The following is a 21,978-nucleotide window of genomic DNA, read 5'->3' on the forward strand; positions in this document are numbered from 1 at the left end:
TAAATGTGCATTGTCCAAAAAAGCCACAGCATTTCCTGCATCATGCTGCCCTGTCCATTACCATCTTTGTTTCAGCTCAGCCATGTATTCTCATCCCATGTCAGTATTGAGGGTTCCATTCCAGAATTTTGGTTTAACCTCAGAGATGTCTGTCTTTTTTAGGATCATTTTGTTAATGCCCCTTTGACTGGGTGAACTGTCCAGGTGCTGATTATTTCAGCTGCTGTTCTTCATCTTGTTAATAAGGCTTGTATATTCTTTACATTGTTCGTTGTACAAAGCGAACCTCATTCTGAGGGAGAAGTTACAAAATGGTGTAGAAGTACTGGGTATAATTCCATTTGTATGGTGATAATTTGATCTAGGATTCTCCTGTCACCAGTTAGGGTGGTAGTGTAGCCAAGTAAGGGGTTAAAGCATTTACTTGTAAGTGGCAATTTTTTGGTGTCTTTTCCCACCACCCCAACCCACACCCAACACCAGTTACAGCAACCAACATACACCAATTTACCCACAAGTATTTATATAACAACATAAAAACAAAGTTCAAACACAAAATAGTTACGTCAAAAAATGTAACATTTGTGGAAATATTAGTCACCAAACTATAATAGACAACATGTAGATTGTATTACAATGTCAGAAAAAATCATCCAATTTGTTTTTGTACATTATGATAAATGAATGTATTTTGTTATGATAACCTTTTGTTTACCAAGGTAAACACCTTCATTATTCATTCCCCACACAATGGTCATTGTATTGACTATCATTACTGAACGTCCCAGCTTATGTTTAACAATACAACATCTATTTCACCAATGTATTGATATTCATGTGAGGTAGGCTTGCTGAGCTCAGCCACCTCTGTGTAACCCTAGCCTCCAGACTCTCCAACACACACCCGTTAAAGTCCTACCCCAACAGCATGGGAGACCCAAACAGGCGGATTTTGTGTTACAAAGTGCTTTAACGCATGACCGTGTGGTGAACATTGGTCATATTATACTAAGCAAACAACGCAAGGGTTATCTACTTGAATCCCACTGGCTATCAAGGTGGCCGATGTTAAGAGTCCTTGAGACACCTATTGGACTAGGATGGACTCGAAACATGTGTCACCTGGGCCAGGGCTTTAGACGACAGCCAACACTCGACAGGTGTCGCGGGGTTAGGAAGGGCAGTGAATCGGAACAGCTGATGCTTCGAGCATTGATTGTATTGGCTATGAGGCAAATGGCTTTCGGATAGCTTGGCGGTCCATAGGGATAAATCGTGTTGCTGTGTGAGGATTGTGACTATTTATTGCTGTGGAATTGATAAGAATATCAAGGAAAGGTAGTAAAACCTTTATTTGATGGTTGTAAATATTGTGAAATGTGATTTATCCTGTTTGTGATCTTGGAGAAACATTGAACACATTTCTATTGCATGTGTCATCTTGGGATGGATCTTTATGATGTTTACAATACTGCTTCACTCAATACTGACAGACTCGTTCTTTGTGTGTGTCCTCTGCAGTATTTTCCATGTTAAAAATCATTGATTCTGGCTGTGTTTAATACTTTGCAAAGTCGTCCGCTCTACTTTTCAATTCATCTTTGTTATGTAATGCTGAACTGCATAATTTCATTTCACTGCATCCAGATACAAAATGACATATTGGAAATAAGCGCCTATACTCCTATTCTGGTTTTATTTAATTCCAATTCTCTGAGGCGTTGCTTGATTCAGATTTCCATCCTTGGAGACAGATTTGGTGAACAGTTTGGCTTTATCATGGATTGATAAAACCTGTTGCTGGAATACATTGTCAACACGCCAGGCTCTATTGTGTATTGGATGTTTTCGATAGCAATCTTGCTAACTCAATACAGTTACAGTGCTGTTTGAAGATTATGGAATATGATTGTGTTGGAAAATCAATACAATATGTTGCCAGCTTTGTTGGATGGGAGTTTCACCAATCACATGTTGTTATGCTATGTTGGTGGTATTCAATTGTTTGAGAGAGACTGGGATATTCTGCTTTGGAGAGCGAGTTTTTAAGGTAATGTGGCATAATGATCCTGACTATTTATTTACTTACTCTTGAATTTCATGTATGCTTGGTGGACAATGAAACACACTTCACAAGGCTACAATTAAGTGGTTATTTCTGAACTGGAATATGATGTTATGGACTGTTAAAATGCAGGAAACAATGAAATGAAAGAAAACTGTAATCTGTGATCATTAACAGATATGCTGCCAGGCTTGAATTTATGATGCTCAGCTGTTAAGGATGATGGTCAAAAGATGTGGTCCTTTACTAGATAGCTGATTCAGTGGTATTTTCCTTTGTGAGTTTATGATGTGTAAAATGTAAATGTCAAGTGGGTATGATATCAGTATTATACAGGATATTAGTCACAAGGTAGAAAGGTGTGGAGTTACAACTGATACTACACATGTGCATTTTAACAGTTATGATTGGTCAGCTGATGTGATGTATCATTGTTATTTTTGAGAACAGTATGACACTATATCATCCACTGTTGTGATGTTTCATTCCAAACATTTCATTTCTTTGTTCATATGGTTTGGGTATTGTATAGAACAAGCTGGAATCTGCAACCTTTTTTACAGCTTTACATGCTCCCTGCAAGAGCCTGAGGTAATCTGTTATTCTCAGTTTTTTTTCTCAGTGTTAATTGTCATTTTCTGGTTACTATGGCGAAAGTTGTCACATGTTTTTCAAAAACTTACCATGTTATTGTACTGTCATCTGTACAGTTGAACATGTTTGCCATTGTGCATAAAGAATGAGGTAGTGAAGCCCATTTTAAGAAGCCTTTGCCCTGAGTAGATATTTTTAAAAGTCATATAAATAAGCATCAAAAGCCTTTCAACATCCATAAACCATCTCTTCCGCTTGTGTTGTAAGCATGTGTTTATGAAGTACTAGTGATGGTGGTTTATCTCTGCACCTAGCAATGTTTCAGCTGGCAATATGCCTGCTGGCATCCAACACAAACACAAGGAAAGACTGGACAAATAGTGACATGATGGACTTGGTGAACATAGGTATTAGTTGGAATGAGGGTATTGCGCTAGACATCATTTTCGTCATTGATGCTTTAAACATCCTCTGCATGTCTTTCCTAAAATGTTTTGAAAACTTAACTTCTTTCTTGGAATTAAGTGTTGCTTAACTATGTTGTACGTAGGCAGGTAACTGTAATTACCCTTTATGTATCATGAAAACAGGTCTGCAGTGTTTGACTTTCTTTGCTGTAGTATGTCCAAATGGTCTACCTGTGAAAATTCACCTGAAACATTTACAAACCTTAAAGGTAGTATCATAGGGATTGTCATGGATGTCTGATTTGTATCTTTCTGTGTTCAACAGCTTGACACATGTATACTACCAGGCTACTGGGCTGAATTCTGCCTCCATGTGTCGCCATGCAAAAGTACATTCTTACTTTCACTTAGGAATCCTACTGATAATTCATTTATGCTGCCTGTTCAAAATGAAAACTGAAATGAGAAAAGAAGAAAGAAGTATAGGTATATATTTTTTTAACAAAACGATGAATAGCAGTATCTTGGCATTCTGCAACTTCTTTGTTGTTTATTCACTAGCTGAAGCACCAAGCTGGGAGCTGAATATTATTTATGCTATTTTCCAACAACTTGCATCAAATTTTAGACCAAGACTTCTACAAACAGATTTTTAAAATACTTCTGTAAATGTGTCATTGAGTAATATGATGAGTTCCGTGGTTGTCTCCAATAATTGTCTCACATTAATTGGTATCTTATTGCCATATCCTGAAGGTATTTCCTCTCTGTTTTAGCAGGAAAAAAGCATAAAATTTTGACCATTTTATGGTTTTGCAAAGATTGATGTTGGTGGTCCTTGCTGTTTATTGAAAATCATCTCCATGTCAGGCAGGAGCGAGTTTCAGAGTTGTTCGAAAGTGCTTGTAGTTAATAATACTAATTAAAATAGGTTGTAATTTCATCTTTTAGATGTTTGAGTATCATCCTTCAAAACTGCACATAATCATTAGATGTAAGAATTTGCCTGTCATGTGCTGGTGCTGTGCAGTGATGATCTATGCTCCATTATTGTGGTGTTTGTTGACTGCTGACGTTTATCGCTTCAGCTCTCCATCTTTGAAGTATGTGGCCAGTTTGACGATTTATCACTTCCAGATATGAGAGCTATTGAGCCATAGAATTGTGACTAGATGCCTGTTGGTCATAAGTCAAATTTAGACTTTATTATAATTTCTGTGATTTAACATGCCACCTTGTCGTTGTAGTTTAGTCAGACGTGAATATCCCTTGAGTGATGTTACCTCATTTAACATGATATATGTAGATAAGAGCCAAATGTACTCAAACACATTGCTTAGAAAATTCAAAGACTTGAGGCTGTCTAGCCTTGCCAAAGTATTCTAGACTTGACTTGGATTTAAGTTATATTATGTGTTTTAATGGGCATGGGAGAAGTCAGATGTCAAGATGTCAGGGTTTTTACCCTGTTGAACATTCGGATCTCCAGATAGATTTACCTAATGTGGGTACTGTACCTTATGCATTTTGTTGGAGTGGGTTTTATAAATGCTCTGTGGGGATTACCGTTACCCAGTCCTTTCAAATATGTGCCTTATGTCATACGTAATCAAAACCAACTTACATATAATGGAAATGATTTCAAAAGAAATCATTCATCCTATACTGACAGTACAACTCTAGTCCTATACTGACAGTACAACTCTAGTCTTATACTGACAGTACAACTCTAGTCCTATACTGACAGTACAACTCTAGTCCTGTACTGACAGTACAACACTAGTCCTATACTGACCGTACAACTCTAGTCCTATACTGACAGTACAACACTCATCCTATACTGACAGTACAACTCTAGTCCTATACTGACAGTACAACTCTAGTCCTGTACTGACAGTACAAGACTAATCCTATACTGACAGTACAACTCTAGTCCTATACTGACAGTACAACACTCATCCTATACTGACAGTACAACACTAGTCCTATACTGACAGTACAACTCTAGTCCTATACTGACAGTACAACACTAGTCCTATACTGACCGTACAACTCTAGTCCTATACTGACAGTACAACACTCATCCTATACTGACAGTACAACTCTAGTCCTATACTGACAGTACAACTCTAGTTCTGTACTGACAGTACAAGACTAATCCTATACTGACAGTACAACTCTAGTCCTATACTGACAGTACAACACTCATCCTATACTGACAGTACAACACTCATCCTATGCTGACAGTACAACTCTAGTCCTATGCTGACAGTACAACACTAGTCCTGTACTGACAGTACAACACTAGTCCTGTACTGACAGTACAACTCTAGTCCTATACTGACAGTACAACTCTAGTCCTGTACTGACAGTACAACACTAGTCCTATACTGGCAGTACAACTCTAGTCCTATACTGACAGTACAACACTAGTCCTATACTGACAGTACAACACTAGTCCTACACTGACAGTACAACGTGATAGCAGTCAGTGTCTTTATCATTACGCAAGTGTTTTTTGTAAATGTATTCCGTATGTATATGTTTTAAACTTTTTGTGTATATCTAACATTTTAAATGCATATTTGGTATGTAACAGTTATTTTTCAATGCGTGATTGGAAAATTTCTATGCATATTTTACTAGGATATACAGCTTTTCTGGGTCTCAGGCTCAATCAGTAATAGTAAGTGAGTGAATATGGTGTTAGGTCGTTTTTAGGTATAGCAATATTGTAACAATATCACAGCAGGGGAGTCTATCGCTTTGACCACACATTGTATCCACTTAGGGATTAGAACCCAGGTCTTTTGCTTGACAAGCAAACACTTTAACCACAAACCTATTCTGCCACTCTGAATCAGCAGTAAGTTTCATTCCTAGCTGAATGTGGTTTAGATATGATTTTAACTGACATTTTGGCCACTTGAGGGGTAATTACTGACAACAGCATAGCCAGTGGTCAGGCAAACCAGCCACTGACAGCTTGGGCAGGGTATTGCTTGTCAATGGCTGGTTTCTATCCATGAGTGAGTCCTTTCAGTTGTGTTTGTGAAGCTTGAAGATGATATCATACTGTCGGTCTGGACAATTGGTGATAAGCCTTGTCCAGAAGTGACCAGAAGTCAAAAATCCTCAACATATTGTTACAGTGGTTGCTGAAGCGTGAATCTGTGTACAGAACACTTCCATCTGATTGAAGCTCTTCTGTCTGGCTTTGAAAGCAGCAGTGTATGAACATGTTTTGTTTATTGAATTAAAGGACAGATTGGGGCTAGAAAGCATGATTTGTCTGATTAAGTATTGATCGTGATTTATATATTTTCTGTTTGGAGCTGTGAGTTTGTTGTATTGATCTCCAAGACTCTTATGATGGCTTTTGTGGATGGTGAAGTGAACGCATGTTGATTTCACAAAGTTAATGTTTTTCATGTCCATTGACCGAATTGACCGTGATACATTACTGTGTTTTTGTACATGTTTAATAACGTGTGCTTTGTGTGTGATCGGTTTGTTTAGGGCATCGACATGATTTAGCCATTTATCATTTCAAAGTAATACATCTCATCGCGCTGCTATTATTTTCACATCCGTAATGATATTTATGTGCTAATGATATTGCATAATCCTTTGATATTTGAATTTCCATATCCAAAATAGAATTTTTCAAATGGAATGCAAAAAATAGGAATTGATTGGACGGGAGGCTCATTCTGTTATAGTTGTGATGTCATCAGCTTGCAGTATTTCAGTCAACAATGTTACAATGGCACAATTCTCGTCTCTAAATCGAAATACACACAGAACATGAGACGATTTCGCTCAATTGAAATCATTCCAATGATGCAAAAAATTACCCAAATGGAAGAAACGAAGAGACGTGGAAATGGTGAAAAACCGACAAGCAGTCATTATTTTGGTTATTGATTGCATGGAAATCTGGTGAGGACCTTATTTTCCTTCTCAAAGGATTGGGCCATTACTGGGCAAGTGTAACATGTTGCTTGAGCAAGTGCCCAGAAACTAATGCAATTTCTCAGTTCAACTCCCTGGGACGAATCCTAGCCTACAGGGAATGAGTTGCTAGACTCCAGAAATAAATACAATTAAATATTGGTCTTCGGAAAGCTTGGTGTCACTGTCTCTCAGTCATGTTGCAGCTCTGATCTCAGCAATTGAATTAAAGAGTGGTCATCTCAGTGGCCAGCCACCACTTGAGTGAAGACACACGTGACAAGAAGGGAGACAATTAAGCAGGGGATGGACAGATCGACTGAGCAGGGGGATTACCATTGTGAGGAGTCTCTGTCTTCATATTTAGTAGAGCTTCACATTAATATCGGTAAATGGACATTTGTTACAGTGGACCTTTCTGATTTTGAGGTAAAGTGTTTTTTAGATATGATTCACACTGAAATATATAATTTTTAGCCAGCTCATTTCCTACTTACTTGTCTTTGTTTTGTCAGGATAATCTGATTTGGGGAATGTCCTATTCAAGCACTGATGTGGCTCCAAGGGCATGTTCTGGACAATGTCAACAGAGAACATCTCACTGTGTACATGTGCATGAGTCAGATAATTGGATTTCCAGTGGTGCTCCTTTAGAGAGTAAACCACTATAGTTGTTTATGGAGACTAATCAGGTGTACTTGTAACCTGTCAGCTCAAGTGCATTGTTCCCAGCAGCTAGAGGGTCATTGTTCCCCAACAACTAGCGGGTCATTGTTCCCCAACAACTAGAGGGTCATTGTTCCCCAACAACTAGAGGGTCATTATTCCCCAACTAGCAAGATAATAGTTATTCCCCAACAGCTAGATTGTCATCATTCCCCAACTAGCTAGATTGTCATCATTCCCCAACTAGCTAGATTGTCATCATTCCCTAACTAGCTAGATAGTAGTTATTCCCCAACTAGCTAGATAGTAGTTATTCCCCAACAGCTAGATTGTCATCATTCCCCAACAGCTAGATTGTCATCGAACCAACAGCTAGATTGTCATCGAACCAACAGCTAGATTGTCATCGTCCCCAACAGCTAGATTGTCATCGTCCCCAACAGCTAGATTGTCATCGTCCCCAACAGCCAGATTGTCATCGTCCCCAGCAGCTTGAGCATCATCAAATTTCGAGCGTGATCATTCTAACCAAGTGTTAATGTCACTGTTCATGTTCAGTTTGAACAAAATCATCCCATGGGTGTCAACTTCTTTTAGAATCCCATACTAATGAAGGAGTAAGCGTATACTCTGAAACATTGTGTTCCTCATAACAAACCACACTGACATTCGTAAAACTTTCCTCCTTACATGTGACAGTTCTAAATGTCACAGACCTAAAATCATCCCTGCTATCTTGATTGTCATGCACATTCACAGTGTACACAGACTCATGGTTCAAAATATTTCTGGAATACGGTGTAGATGAAAAGGCCCAGGGAGCCTTAAATCTTGAGGAACCAGTTACAGGCCACCGTAAGTAGTAGAAGGAATTACGACAAATTTGAAGGAATTGCATCTCAAATGTAAACAAACGCAGCCCACTCGCGAAACAATTGCAGCAATATCAGTAGTTTAGCGGTAACAACATAAACACAACGCCCCTATTGGAAGCAATGTTGGTAATACTTGAAAACGCTTGGCCATCTTCAGAGATTTTTCGGCTTCTTTCCATGATTTGTCAGTCGCGTCCTGAAACTCGCACATCAAAGCATGGCGTCACTGGAAGGAGCACCCGTCTCGGTGAATTTTGTTTTGGGTTTCTACTGTTTTCATTTTTATAATTATCCACCTTTTACCACCCGTGTTGAATACGTTTAGGTATGAGGTGCTGTCGGAGCTATAGATTATTTTTTTAGGAAAAGATTGTCACTGCAAAAGAACGTCATAAGTCATGCCCCTGGAGGTTATTTACGTATGTACCGAGAAATCTCCGAAGATGGCCAAGTGTGTTTCATGTATTACCGACATTGCTTCCGATAAGGGTGTTGTGTTTATGTTATTGCCGCTAAACTACCGATATTGCTGCAATTGTTTCGCAAGTGCGGTGTGTTTGTTTACATTTGAGATGCAATTCCTTCAAGTTTGCCCTAATTCCTTCAATTACTTAGGGGGGTCTGCAGTTACTGGGCTGATTTTCCATTCTTTGACCATTTTCCAAACATTTCTGAATCACTTTGTTTGGTGGAGATAGACATGTTGTTGCATGATGAATATATGCCTGACATTTTTTGGAATGACAGTTTAGAATATATAAAAAAAACAGTTTAAAATGTTTCAGAATAGTTATAAAAAGCACTAGCAAAAGACAAAATCGAAAGTTTTGTTTAGGGATCAAAGACCTAAGCATTTTTATATTTGCTATTATGGTGAGAGATGTTGGCTTTGTGCAGATTTGCGTTTTAATTTAAATATTTGTCATGATGGGAATTTGTAGTTTCATTGTTATATAAATCTGAATATATCTGATTTTGCCGATTAAAATAATATAGTTGTACATGCCCATTCGTTACGTGCTCATGTGTTGCCTTTGTTAAATTTCAAAATTTGGTTTCAAATAATGATTTTTGAGAATGACGTCCTTGTTTAAACACATGAATGATCGTAATGAGGTTTAATTATCCCAGGGAGAGATTTCACTCTACACTGAGTCCTTTGGGATCCTGCTTGAAACAATACATTGGAGTTCACCTGAAGGAAGTACAAAGTATTGTCACATGTATAATTGATTTCTACATCTGTGACTGTTATGCTTGCACTACCTGAACTAAATTGTGGGACAAAATGCCTCTAATTATGTGACCTTCTTTATGTGAAGCAAATAATAGCTTGGATATGAAAAATCTATCAGTCATTTCACTGATTTGTATAATGCTGTGTCCATATTGGAAGTATTTTTTTTACAGTTCATAATAATAATGATGGCTTTGAGACAATATCAGTCCCTGGTCAATATCAGTACCAGCCCCATTGTTGGTTTACTGAAAGCATGTGTTCCATGCTTGTTGGTTTCAGCACTTCAGCACTGGGTACTCACAGTCAGTCATGCATCTCTCACTTGAATCTCACATGCTTTGTTTTACCTGAAACAATTTATATACAAATATAGCTAACACTGCTATGAAACAGATTTCTTCCATGACTTATAGAAGAGAAGAAAGTCTCAGCTATGATGTTAATTGAGCGTTTTTGAACTGTACAATATGACCTCATGCAATAGAGGTGTCCTCCATGTTTCGGACATCATGTATAGGTGTCTGAAGGGATTTTTTGTCTGGCAGTATGTGTCAGACATACAGTAACAATTCCGTGAGTTTGGTTTGATGTAACTTGAGTGATTATTTTAATAAGGTAATGTGGTCGCTTAATATTGAAACTAAATTCCTAACAGGATGTCAATCTTAAAAAGTTTTCACTTTACGAAACAGAGGGGCATGGATGGCGTGGTCATCTAAGGTGCCACAATTGCTGTGCAGAGTCGCTTCCCTTGGGCCTGCCAGGATCCTCTGACAGTGGGTTTGAGCTTCAGTTTGCTCAACATATGATTCTTGGTGTGTCAGTAGGATACCTTTGCTCTTTCAGCAAAGTTCTAAATATCTGAAACAAGCATTGCAGAGCTGTCTGCTCACTTATTCAGCTGTTGTAATGAGATAAGTGTTAAACACAACCAATCGCCTCACTCAGCAGTGTCATGTCTTGGATTCATGTTTGATGGCAGTGAGCCCCGTGAAGGTCCCGGGGTAGAATAGGCCTTCAGCAACCCATGCTTGCCATAAAAGGCGACTCAGCTTGTCGTAAGAGGCGACTAACGGGATCGGTAGGTCAGACTCGCTGACTTGGTTGACACATGTCATCGGTTCCCAATTGCGCAGATCGATGCTCATGTTGTTGATCACTGGATTGTCTGGTCCAGACTCGATTATTTACAGACCGCCGCCATATAGCTGTAATATTGCTGAGTGCGGCGTAAAACTAAACTCACTCACTCACTCACTTGATGGCAGTGACTTCTGTGTTTCTTTATTCTGCTGGATATTTCATCGTGCTTCACTTCAAGGTTCAGTGAAGGCCTCTTCTCTAAAACAAAATGGCAGTTAAGTTCCCCAGTCTAGTGGTTGAGAGACAGATTATTGTAGTCATTGCCTGCTGTGATATTGATGTAATCCTGCCTGGAAGGTGCATTAAGCCTCACTAACTCTCTTCCTGACACACAGATGAACACACACCAGTAGCATGACCAGTTCCCCTGCTGTTTACAACTCAGATGGTGGCATTAATGTGGCTCACATCACAAAAACAGATGAAATAGCTCGTAGTTATGCTGACTAATTGATATTACAAAACTGACTAAAGCTGCTGCCGGATATGATTTTTGGTATTTTATCTCATGCCTAAATTTGGGCACAGTTTCAGAACCTGCTGCAATGTTGATGCTTTTGTATTGTATTTGTGACCACAACACAACACATGAAACCTCAACCCGCCACATCCCAACTGACAGCCACTACCTGCCATATGGCACTCTCTCACCACCTCTGTGGTAAGAGTGTCCTTCTAGATAGCAGAAAGTCATGGGTTCGATCCCCGGCAGGGTCATACCAAGAGATGTTAAGATAAGGTACGTGATGGTCCCTGCATGGTGCTTGGCATTAAGGGTTAAAACAAGGGCTGGTTGTCAGTATGATGTGTCTGAGTGGGGTATTGATACTGCTGTTTCATGGTATCTCAGTGATCAGCGTAAGTCTGGGCTAGTACAAGGAGCCACACCAGCATGCATGTCATCATAGGAGTGAAATATTCTTAAGTATCATGTGGAACCATATTTCGTTCAACTGACCTCACCTGACCTCACCTGACCTCACCTGACCTCACCAAAGACAGCCCTTGATTCCCTGATCTTGCCGTAACACCCCTTTAACCACCCCACCCCCACCCACCCACATCTTTGCTTTCTCTCAGACCCCCCCCCACCCCCCAACCCCAATGACATTTGGTCACATTCCAGTGGCACCATACACACTTTCACTTGGTTGCCTTCTGAAATACATAAATAAACCCCAAGCTTTCACAAAACAAAACAAGCTTTCAAAGTTGTCCAATTTGAGTGTTGTTTATGGGTATTATTAATTTGTAATGTGCTTTGTCAGTATTCCCTGGCAGTATAGCAAGCTAAGTTAATCATGCTGAGATTTAAGGCTGTACATTGCAGGAATATTTCATTCCCTACAATCAACCACGGTTGTTCTCCTGGAAGAATATGGCCCCTGGAAGTTAATTGCAATAGTGTGATCAAAATCTATTTGCATGAATTATGTTCTGTTATGCCAAATGTGTGGCGTAACCAACGTGACTAATTTGTACGTTTCTATAAATCTTGAGGATGTGTCTGTCCCTTTGTTCTGGTGTCTGTGGGGGTCATTAGCAAGCTGTTACAGTAATCCCAGACTCTGTAACGTCTTCATTCTGAAGCCCGGTGACATACCGCCACAGTGTCCCAAACCTTATTACTCTCAGGCTAGACAAAAGAAAACATTCATGCTTGAGGTAGCTGTGAAAAAATGACAAAAAAATAAGCATTGAAAGTGTGTCTGAAAAAACACTGGGAAGTCAACGACTCGAACATGAATCAGTTAGTGAAAAATGCGAGCATGAAAAATGAGCTTCCTCAGATGACATTTGGGCTGCAGAGACCGGGGAGGCGGCTCAGGTTCCTCTGTGACAGGCGCTGGGCAGGTCCATGATGGATGGGAGGATGGGAACAGAACAAGGAACCACTCAGGCATAGGAAATGTTGAGAGTGCCCACGTTCTGCAGGAGGGGGAGTGTGAACTGCAGTGCAGCTTGCACTTACTCCCCCAACATTGTGTTGTGATAGGGGCGGATAGGGAGGAGGACAGTCTGATGCCATGTATGAATTACCTCTACAGCTCCCACTTACTGTTCCAGCTCATTTACCCAAAACAAAAGTTTCCGTTGAGGCTACTTCGCAATTGCTTTATTTAAATTCACAGGAGCGTAAATTTGTCTAAATGACTCGAATGTTGGTGTAGAGACCCATCAAAAAATTAACATGGTTCCCCAAGAGACCTGTTTCTTGTGTACCTACCAATTTCGGATGCCTACAGCCTTCCTGGTTGATCTTGCCTCGGAGACAAAGCGATATGGTTCTGACTTTGAGAAATGACGTGATTCTAATGAGATTCAGTTGAGATTAGCCTTGATACTCAACTGAAAGTGCCCTCATAATACGTTAATGCAAAGGGGAAGAATGACTTTAATTCATTTTGAAAAACAATTGCAATAAATAGTAATTTTGCTGAAAGGGGATTTTATACTCATTCAGATAAAATGCCAGACAGGCACTTCATTGAATTAAAATTTAAGGAAATTTAATTGTTTTAGTCGTTACATTGACACTCAACTGAGGACAACCCACCAAAATCTCTTTACTGTAAGGCAAGTTTATGACTTTGCAGTGATAATATGTACGGGATTGTCTAGCATATTACCTGAACAGTTGGATCCAGTGACAAGCAACCGTCTTGTCTGTGATATAAACATGATTAATGATCCTTTAGCTTGATAGCAACCTTTCAGAAATTGATCTTTAATGCACATATACAGTTAGATCAGACCGATATTGGAAAACGGGGGATTTTTTCATCTATGAATGATGAGGTTCAATTAATTCTGGGAGATTTTTTCCTCATTTATTTTACCTTGCAATGTCTTCCCTATGTCTGAAGACATGGCGTCCATTAGTTGTAGATCATCACAGATGAGAGACGGTCAGACAGTAATCGGCATACAGAGATTTCACTTGTAGCCCTGATAAACATTGTTACGATTCATTTGTAATATTTCCCATGGGGAGTTCAAATAGTGAAATAGGACATGTTTTTTTTAGAAGCTGATATGAAAGGGGATTGGTTGTAATATTCCCCTTGGAAAGTTCAGGACAGAAGGGAAATACGACCTGTTTTCTTAGAAGTTGAAATGAAAGGGGATTGGTTGTAATATTTCCCTTGGAGAGTTCAGGACGGAAGGGTAATAGGACCTGGTTGTTTTAGAAGCTGATATGAAAGGGAATTGGTTGCAATATTTCCCTTGGAGAGTTCAGGACAGAAGGGAAATAGGAACTGTTTTTTTAGAAGATGATATGAAAGGGGACTAGTTGTAATATTTCCCTTGGAAAGTTTCGAGGAAGGGGGTAATATAGGGGCTGATTAGACATGAAATTGGTTGTAATTTTTTCTTTAGAGAGTTCAGGGTGGCAGGGATGCAGTATCAGAATAAGGGGATCAGAAAGAGGATGCACACATCACTTAACACATTGCTGCTGCATCACCCACTTCCTTGTCTTTTCTAAATTTTGTTGTCAAGCTGTCATCATTCATCTTGAATCTTTGTTGTAAAATTGCATAAACTTGCCAGCACAATGGACTAATTGAATAAATTCTGTTATCATTCCAGATAATTTGAAGACTACAAGATATTCCTTTCACTGTCCATTTGCACGGATTTCTGATTCCCAGGTAAGAATTTTGATGTTTGGATCATGTGAAGAATCTGGTTCACTGCAATGTCCCACTCTGTGGCCCTATGGCGTATGATTACATCCAATTTGGCGACAATTCATATTGGAAGTCTTCCGGAATTTTATGAAATGTTTCCTCTATAAGGGGTCAAAAGAGGGTGTTTTGGAAGGCATAAAATATTGTTGCAATCACCTGTATTTATTCTGAACTTAAAACTCACAATTTTATGCAAAGTTATGTTGGCGTCATTGGAGGCGCCACACTCCTACAGTCAAGTTATCCTAATTTTTGTCTCTGATGTCATTAAAAGAGAATGAAGATGGTTTTATAGTAATGTGGTGGAAATAATTGATTTGGTTATAAACCATGATAAATTATGGAAATTTTCATAATTCGATCATTTGTATCAAGCATGCAGCATTCATTGGCAAGGAGTAATGAGACAGCAGACTTTATTAATGGAACTCGTTACTCCGCAGCTAAAACACTTAAAGGAGACAGGTCGAAACACTGAATTCATTACTGTGAACCTTGAAAAAAATTGTACTACTCGCTTGGTGTCTGTGCACAAGTAGGTCACAAAGAGAGCTTCTATTGATGACCCCTGACCCTGATGATGTGAGAGTAAATAATGCGGTCACATTAGTACAAAAGAGAAGGGGGGTCGAGACTGTAATGATGACAATTTATGTGATTGGTGGTTCTCCCAACCTGTCCATAAGTCGTGTTAATTATCATATCTCCCGTTTGCATTGTTACGTTATCGGGACGTATTTGCGTGGTCCCAGATGTCCGTGTTTGCGAAGTGAATTAACATCACTACTCACAGTTGGATTTAAATTCCTGGCTACTGACAATTCTCATGATTAGTGTGCAAGTTGAACTTTCTTATTACCATGACTCCCACTGACTATTGTGAGCTCAGCTGTTTTGTCAGATTACAACTCCGATGAAGTCACCGACGACGCCGTGGTTTCAAGTCGGGCAAACACTATGTCTTTGATCGTCAGTTTGGTGTTAATATTGAAATGGACATTAGACTTAGGATTTTGTTAAAATCAGTAAAAGGAGATTTATATAGATGGATTATGTTGCTTGTGGGATAACCGTGATGCTATAAGTGATTGCTCAAAGTTTATTCTGTAAATGGTAATCAAGTGAAACTGGACATCTAATGAATTGAGTTAACACTGCCTTGAATGAATCGTAGAGATTACTTAAACAGGAATGACAACAATGAAAGTGTGTTTTGTCCTTACCTCACATCTCAGTTCACTGACAGGCAGTCCTGGATTACAGACACGAAACACCAAACAAGACTTGCCCAATCTTTCTGGGGTTTGTCATCTCAATCCCTCAGGAATGCTGTTCTGTTCAAGAGTAAAACTATAGCAATGAAAAAAATCAGGGTCAGTTCTTTAGTTTCAATGAAATTATTTCAAAGAATATAAAGAATAGACTGCTGTCCCAAGACTTACTTCTTTAAAGGATAGAATTACAGTACATCCATGGGCTCAGCAGTCATAAAGGATAGAATTACAGTACATCCATGGGCTCAGCAGTCAATGCAGTCTTGGAGCAAAGCTAACATGTGAAACCCATTTCTGGTGTTCTCTCTCTGGTCCCAAGCAAAACCATGAGATAGTACGTAGTCATACTCATTACATGTTAATTAAGTCCATATAAGGATCACAAACAATATTTGTATTTTGGAGACATTTCTTTGTAAGGCTGAAATGACAAGAAAATTGACATTTTCATGTCACTGCAAAGTTTCTCTGAACTCATGTTCACTTTAATTTCCTTGTCAAAAACAAACAATTAAGTGTTGCAGTAACTGAAAGCTGGTTATTCATAATGTCAATACTTGGGTGTTCATGACTGTGCATCAACTGCTTAAAATAAGGACATGTGTTCATGGAATTAGAGCTCGTAACTTGTGTACTTTTCCAGAGTTGGCAGAGAGGGGTTTAGTAATTGACCTGAATTGCCCATATGGTATGTTCATTTTCGAATACTTTTCCCATCTTGTTCTCTGGGTTAAAAATGTTAAAAACAGGACAAGATTGTAAGAGTTGACTTAAGGATGCTGATTGAAGTGAACAGCTGCCTTGTATGGCATCTGGTACATATCCCTGCAAACCTGGATGTTTTTAGCTGACAGAAGTGGGGAAAGCATAACCCTTTGAGGAAGGGAATGGTACAAGCTTTTTGCTTGACACATGACATGCTGAGTATTAATATACTGGAAGACAGCTTTAAATAACAGTGAGACTTTTTTACAAATTATTGTACACATTTTTGTTTTAAGTCAGAGATAATAAATAATCTGTGTGCATGAAGAGCATGTAGGATGATATATTTGATTATGATTTATGGTGGGCATTGTTAAAAATATTAAATATATGAAAAAAGGTTCAGTAGAATAACATGCTTTACTCCTGCTGTTTGTGAAGCACATGTGCTGTTTTTGAAGCACATTATATTTGCCATCATTCATGATTAGGAGGGGTCGCAGAGGTGATTTTATGTTTATTAGCCTCTTTTTGATAGGCTTCCTTTTTCTGTCATAAACATTACATGCATGGAGAAACTATTCTTGCATTGGTTTGAAAGTGTTTCTCCAGTAACTATGACAAATTATTCTCATTTAACTGTGACTTGTAGCTTTAAGGCTGCCAGATCTGTGCCCGATACCTGCCACTGCCCAACTTGAAATGAAAATTTATGGCAGATAAATTACCTGACAATAATGAACTTAAGTTCTATCTGTGTAATCACTGATGATGAAATACTAATTTGCCATAAAAAGTAATCACATGGGTTTTTTAAATCCTGACCCTAATTTCTTTCATGTCTGGCAATATTATGATAATTCCATGCTTTATGATTCATGTGATGATAGTTTTGTCGTAAAATTACCCATAGCTAACAGTGGCTAAAAAATTGGATGTCAGGACCTTCAAAAGTATGTAAATCATGGGAAAACATGGTTTGGAGTGATAACACTATTTTGTTCATTTTCTCGACTCAACAATGAGGATTCATGTCAGACGTAGTCATTCATTTTTACACGCTGTTGCATATTTCATTCCATAATAATTATTTTCATTCCACATTCCTGTTTTATCAAATTTTCTATGCAAGATGTGAATAATGTCTGGGAATTATTTAGGGGAGTCTTAAAAATTTCATGACACCAGTTAAAACAAAATTGGATCCTTAGTCATTTGTAAGTGCAGTCTGAGATCCTCTTAGACAAGTTGAGACAGTCCATGTGTTTGCAATGATCGTCTCAGTTCCTTGGCTCCTGGTTGATCTGACTCATGGCTTGCGTTATAAAACGATGGAGTTAAAAAGAAAGCCATTTTGATTTTTTAACTGGTGGTTTTGAAAATGACAAACCCCACTTGTGTTAATACCATCCTGTCACAGACACCGCGATTAGGATGGAGTAACAACATTTATGTTGCTGGAGTTGTCACATCAGCTTTCAAATGTTATTACTGCATGGGTATTGAGTAAATCGGATAGCTTTTTATTTTCTTTTAATTATGTTTTAGAACTGCTCAATTTGAAATGTGATCTGAGTTTGAAAATGAGAGGAGTCTTTGTCTCACCCTGTCTGCCTTTCACACAGGACATGCAACAAATAAATTGCAGCTATTCCCTTCTTGTCCTCTGCAACCCACAAGAAAGAGTAAGCCATTTTCTTCCTGGTTCCAGAGTCTTTAGCCTGTCCCAGTCTCTGCACTTGAGTCCCCACCCAAACCCCTGTTTGAAGCATCTCTCCATTCCACCAGTGTCTGCCAGTGTTGTGCTGCTGGGGTATCATAATGGCTGAAACATTCGGTCATCACACCGAGTAACAAGGTGTCAAGCCTGTTCTGGTGTCTTGTGATATTGCTGGAATGTTGCTACAAGTAGCGTGAAACAAAACGTGCTCACCACCAGTGTCCATCACTGGCATCCTTAAGTTTTTCCTTTATCTTCCCTGCTATCTTAAATCCCCAAGCAAGACCCTGATTAACTTTACTTTTCTATTGCTGCCTCCCCATTTCTATACATTGCTGGAATATCGCTCAAAGTGTCATAGAACCAACCATATGCATGCATTCATTCTCAGTAGTTACCCCAAATTACCACATCTATGAAATATGTTTTTATTTAAATCTGTTTGAAATAGATGACAGACCTCATTATAGAGGATATAATGGATGTGAATCACGTGCAGCGAACATACGTATGTGGGTCCCTGTTTCACAGGCTATGGAAAAAGCTGACATTAATGTGCAGGATGATTGGTATGCAAGAGTTCAATATTCCTACGTGGAATCAACATCAACCCCTCTCTTTTAAATCACCTTCCCCCAGGAAGTCATGGCATTTCAAGGACAGTGTATTGTCAATTAAAAAATATAAGTGCATCAGGCGCATTTAAAGAATCCAAATTTCTTCAAATTGAGAAAATATCAACACGTTTATTACTTGGTCCTCTCTACGGACTGGCGTATCACTGAAATGAACGCCTTGATGTATTTGGTTGTTTCTTGTACCATGTCACTCAGACACCAGTGTGGCTACAGCAGAGTATTTCTAACCCTTTTAGGAGTATCATCAATTGCCTTTATACCTCTGAGAGTCAACTAATTCAATCATCTCTTGAACGTTAAAAGACATATAGCTATTTTCACTTGTTTTTCCTTTCATTGGGAACTTTTTAACAGTGTTTGGCACGATTGATGCCCTGAAGTTTTTCCTGGTCCCAAGGGCTCTCACTAGGTGTGTTGCAGTGATTTCAGTCTTGCACAGAATGCAGCTATGTACACTTGCTTTTCCATGTGAGGTGGTACTGTGGTTGAGGTGTTTGCTTTCAAGCAAAAGACCATGGTTCACATCCCTCCACCATGAGGTGTGGAACAGATGTTAAGCTTACAGGACGTATTGCCCCAAAGACATTCACAATATGCAAGTTTGCTGAGTTTTGTTGCTATCTCAAGCCTAGTCATGCAGGCGTTCCAATGATTTACTTGACCACTGACTAGCCCACTTTGTGCACAAGCCTTCAAGACCACACCACCCTCCCATGCCACATACCGAGACACCTAGCTGTCCCTTATGGGGCACTCACTCATTCACTCACACACACTCTCATGCATTCACCAACCCAGCCAAAGTCTTGCACTCACCTACTCACTCACTCACCCTTATTTTACAGGAATATTTGTAGTTGCACCCCCGCACTTGTTAGGGGGGCACTTACTCACTCACTCACTCACACACACTCTCATGCATTCACCAACCCACCCAAAGTCTTGTACTACCCTTCACACTCACTCACACACACTCACACACACTCTCATGCACTCACCTTCTCACTCACTCACTCACCCTTATTTTACAAGAACATTTGTAGTTGCACCCCCTCTCTTGTTAGGGGGCACTTATTCACTCACTCACTCACACACACTCTCATGCACTCACCTCACTCACTCACTCACTCTCCCTTATTTTACAAGAACATTTGTAGTTGCACCCCCTCACTTGTTAGGGGGGCACTTACTCACTCACCTACTCACTCACTCTACAGGAATATTTGCAGTGTGACAAACATTCTTTGATGGATGGGTGTTTGATGTCCTTAGTCAAGAAAAGGTTCTGTGATGTATTATCACTTCTATGCCTTCAGATATCAGATTAGGCATGCCATTCCAAATCATTTTATCTGAAAAACAGGGATGATTATCATGTGATAAATATGTCTTCATGTCTTTTGAAATACAATACCTCAACATATAAAACAACACACACATTGCCTTACAGATTTACACCACTAAATTGATTTGTGTGCATATATTGGTCGTAAAAAAATGATGACCGCCTACATTGTGTCTGTATAAAGTATTGACCTTGTGAAGATCTCTGGATTGTAATCTGGATGTGTCACACTAAAAGATGGTTCTTCTCAGTGTGGTGTGTAAGCTGTCTAAGTCAGGTATCCTTGTTAAACTGTGGCATCGTAGCTCAGGGGGTCTGGGTTTGATTCCCACATGTATACAGTGTGTGAAGTCCATGTCTGGTGTTCCCAACTGGAATATTGCCAAAAGCAGTGTAAGACCATACTCACTTACTGATAGTTGTCTTACCCATGAAGGTCCCGGGGTAGAATAGGCCTTTAGCAACCCATGCTTGCCATAAAAGGTGACTCTGCTTGTAAGAGGCAACGAACGGGATCGGGTGGTCAGACACTCTGACTTGGGTGACACATGTCATCGGTTCCCAATTGCGCAAATCGATGCTCATGTTGTTGATCACTGGATTGTCTGGTCCAGACTTGATTGTTTACAGACCACTGCCATATAGCTGGAATATTGCTGAGTGCGGCGTAAAACTAAACTCACTCACTCACTACTAATAGTTCTCAGGGGGATGGCATAACAAAATCAGCTTTTATCCAAGCTTGGTCAGTGGAATAGCCTAGGCTAGTGGGTAAAGCATTCACTCATCACGTCAAAGGCATGTGTTCGATTCCACATGTCTCGCCTTTCCAGTTTATGGAACAAGGGTACACAACTTATTCTTTGCCATGCTTGAGAATCAGGGGCAGCAGTTGGTGCAGCAGGTGACATGATGTAGCCTTGTTCTGTTGGCCTTGAATGTTTCCAGTCATAAATATGATGTTATCCCCCACAGAAAGCTAGGAAATTGGCCACAAATCCTTATTGAAGTTTGGAGAGATTGGTCTGAGATAACCGTAAGCGATTCATCTGTGATTGGAGACATGGAGTCTCCGTTCCTTCGGCCCAATTTCTGTGGGATGTGTCACTGCAGGTTCACCCTAACACACCCACTGAGATGCATCGTTTGGGATGCACTGGCAGAGCCTAGGATTATGTCTAATAGCATGTTTAGAAACGGAATCAAGTTTTTTCAAATGTAACTTGATGGTTTAAAGTTTTTGAATTCAAGGAGTAATTTTCTCTTTGTGACAACTGTTTATTGCGTAGCGTAATTATTCTGTTCAGATGAACAAGAAGGATTTTTTCATTTTATTTTTTTTTTGTGCTTTTGATTAGAAAGTTCGCATAATGAAACCAGAAAAATTTTGAATGCAAACTAATGTGTGGCACTTTTTAAGAACTTGCAAGCTAGGTACAGAATATTTATTCAGTCAAGTCATAAAATTCTACAGTTTTTGTAGAACATTGAATTGGTGTCTAGCACTGCATTGTTGTCAAAATGATTAGATGGACAGTGATTAAGTGTAATGATAATGTTTGTGTCCTGTGACAATATTTTAGTCACATTGTTCGTATGTATTGTTCGCCTTTGGTTTTAAACATCTTTAACTCACATACACTGCTGTCAGTATTGT

At 39.2% G+C, this 21,978-nt stretch overlaps 1 protein-coding gene across 7 annotated transcripts in view; it reads left to right on the forward strand.

Moving 5' to 3' along the window:
- The first annotated feature begins 1,296 nt into the window (after window positions 1–1,296).
- The window catches only part of LOC137274609 (teneurin-m-like), a 303,728-nt gene continuing 283,046 nt past the window's right edge, over window positions 1,297–21,978 (forward strand). For 5 of the 7 annotated variants that reach the window (XM_067807895.1, XM_067807889.1, XM_067807897.1 and 2 more), the window contains exons 1-2: window positions 1,297–1,338; window positions 14,539–14,600. The gene's annotated coding sequence lies outside the window, so the exon portion shown is untranslated. The remainder of the gene's footprint in view (window positions 1,339–14,538; window positions 14,601–21,978) is intronic. The other 2 variants (XM_067807900.1, XM_067807899.1) reach the window with 1 other exon arrangement.

Source organism: Haliotis asinina, chromosome 2 (assembly GCF_037392515.1).
Source record: "Haliotis asinina isolate JCU_RB_2024 chromosome 2, JCU_Hal_asi_v2, whole genome shotgun sequence".
Taxonomy (NCBI): domain Eukaryota; kingdom Metazoa; phylum Mollusca; class Gastropoda; order Lepetellida; family Haliotidae; genus Haliotis; species Haliotis asinina.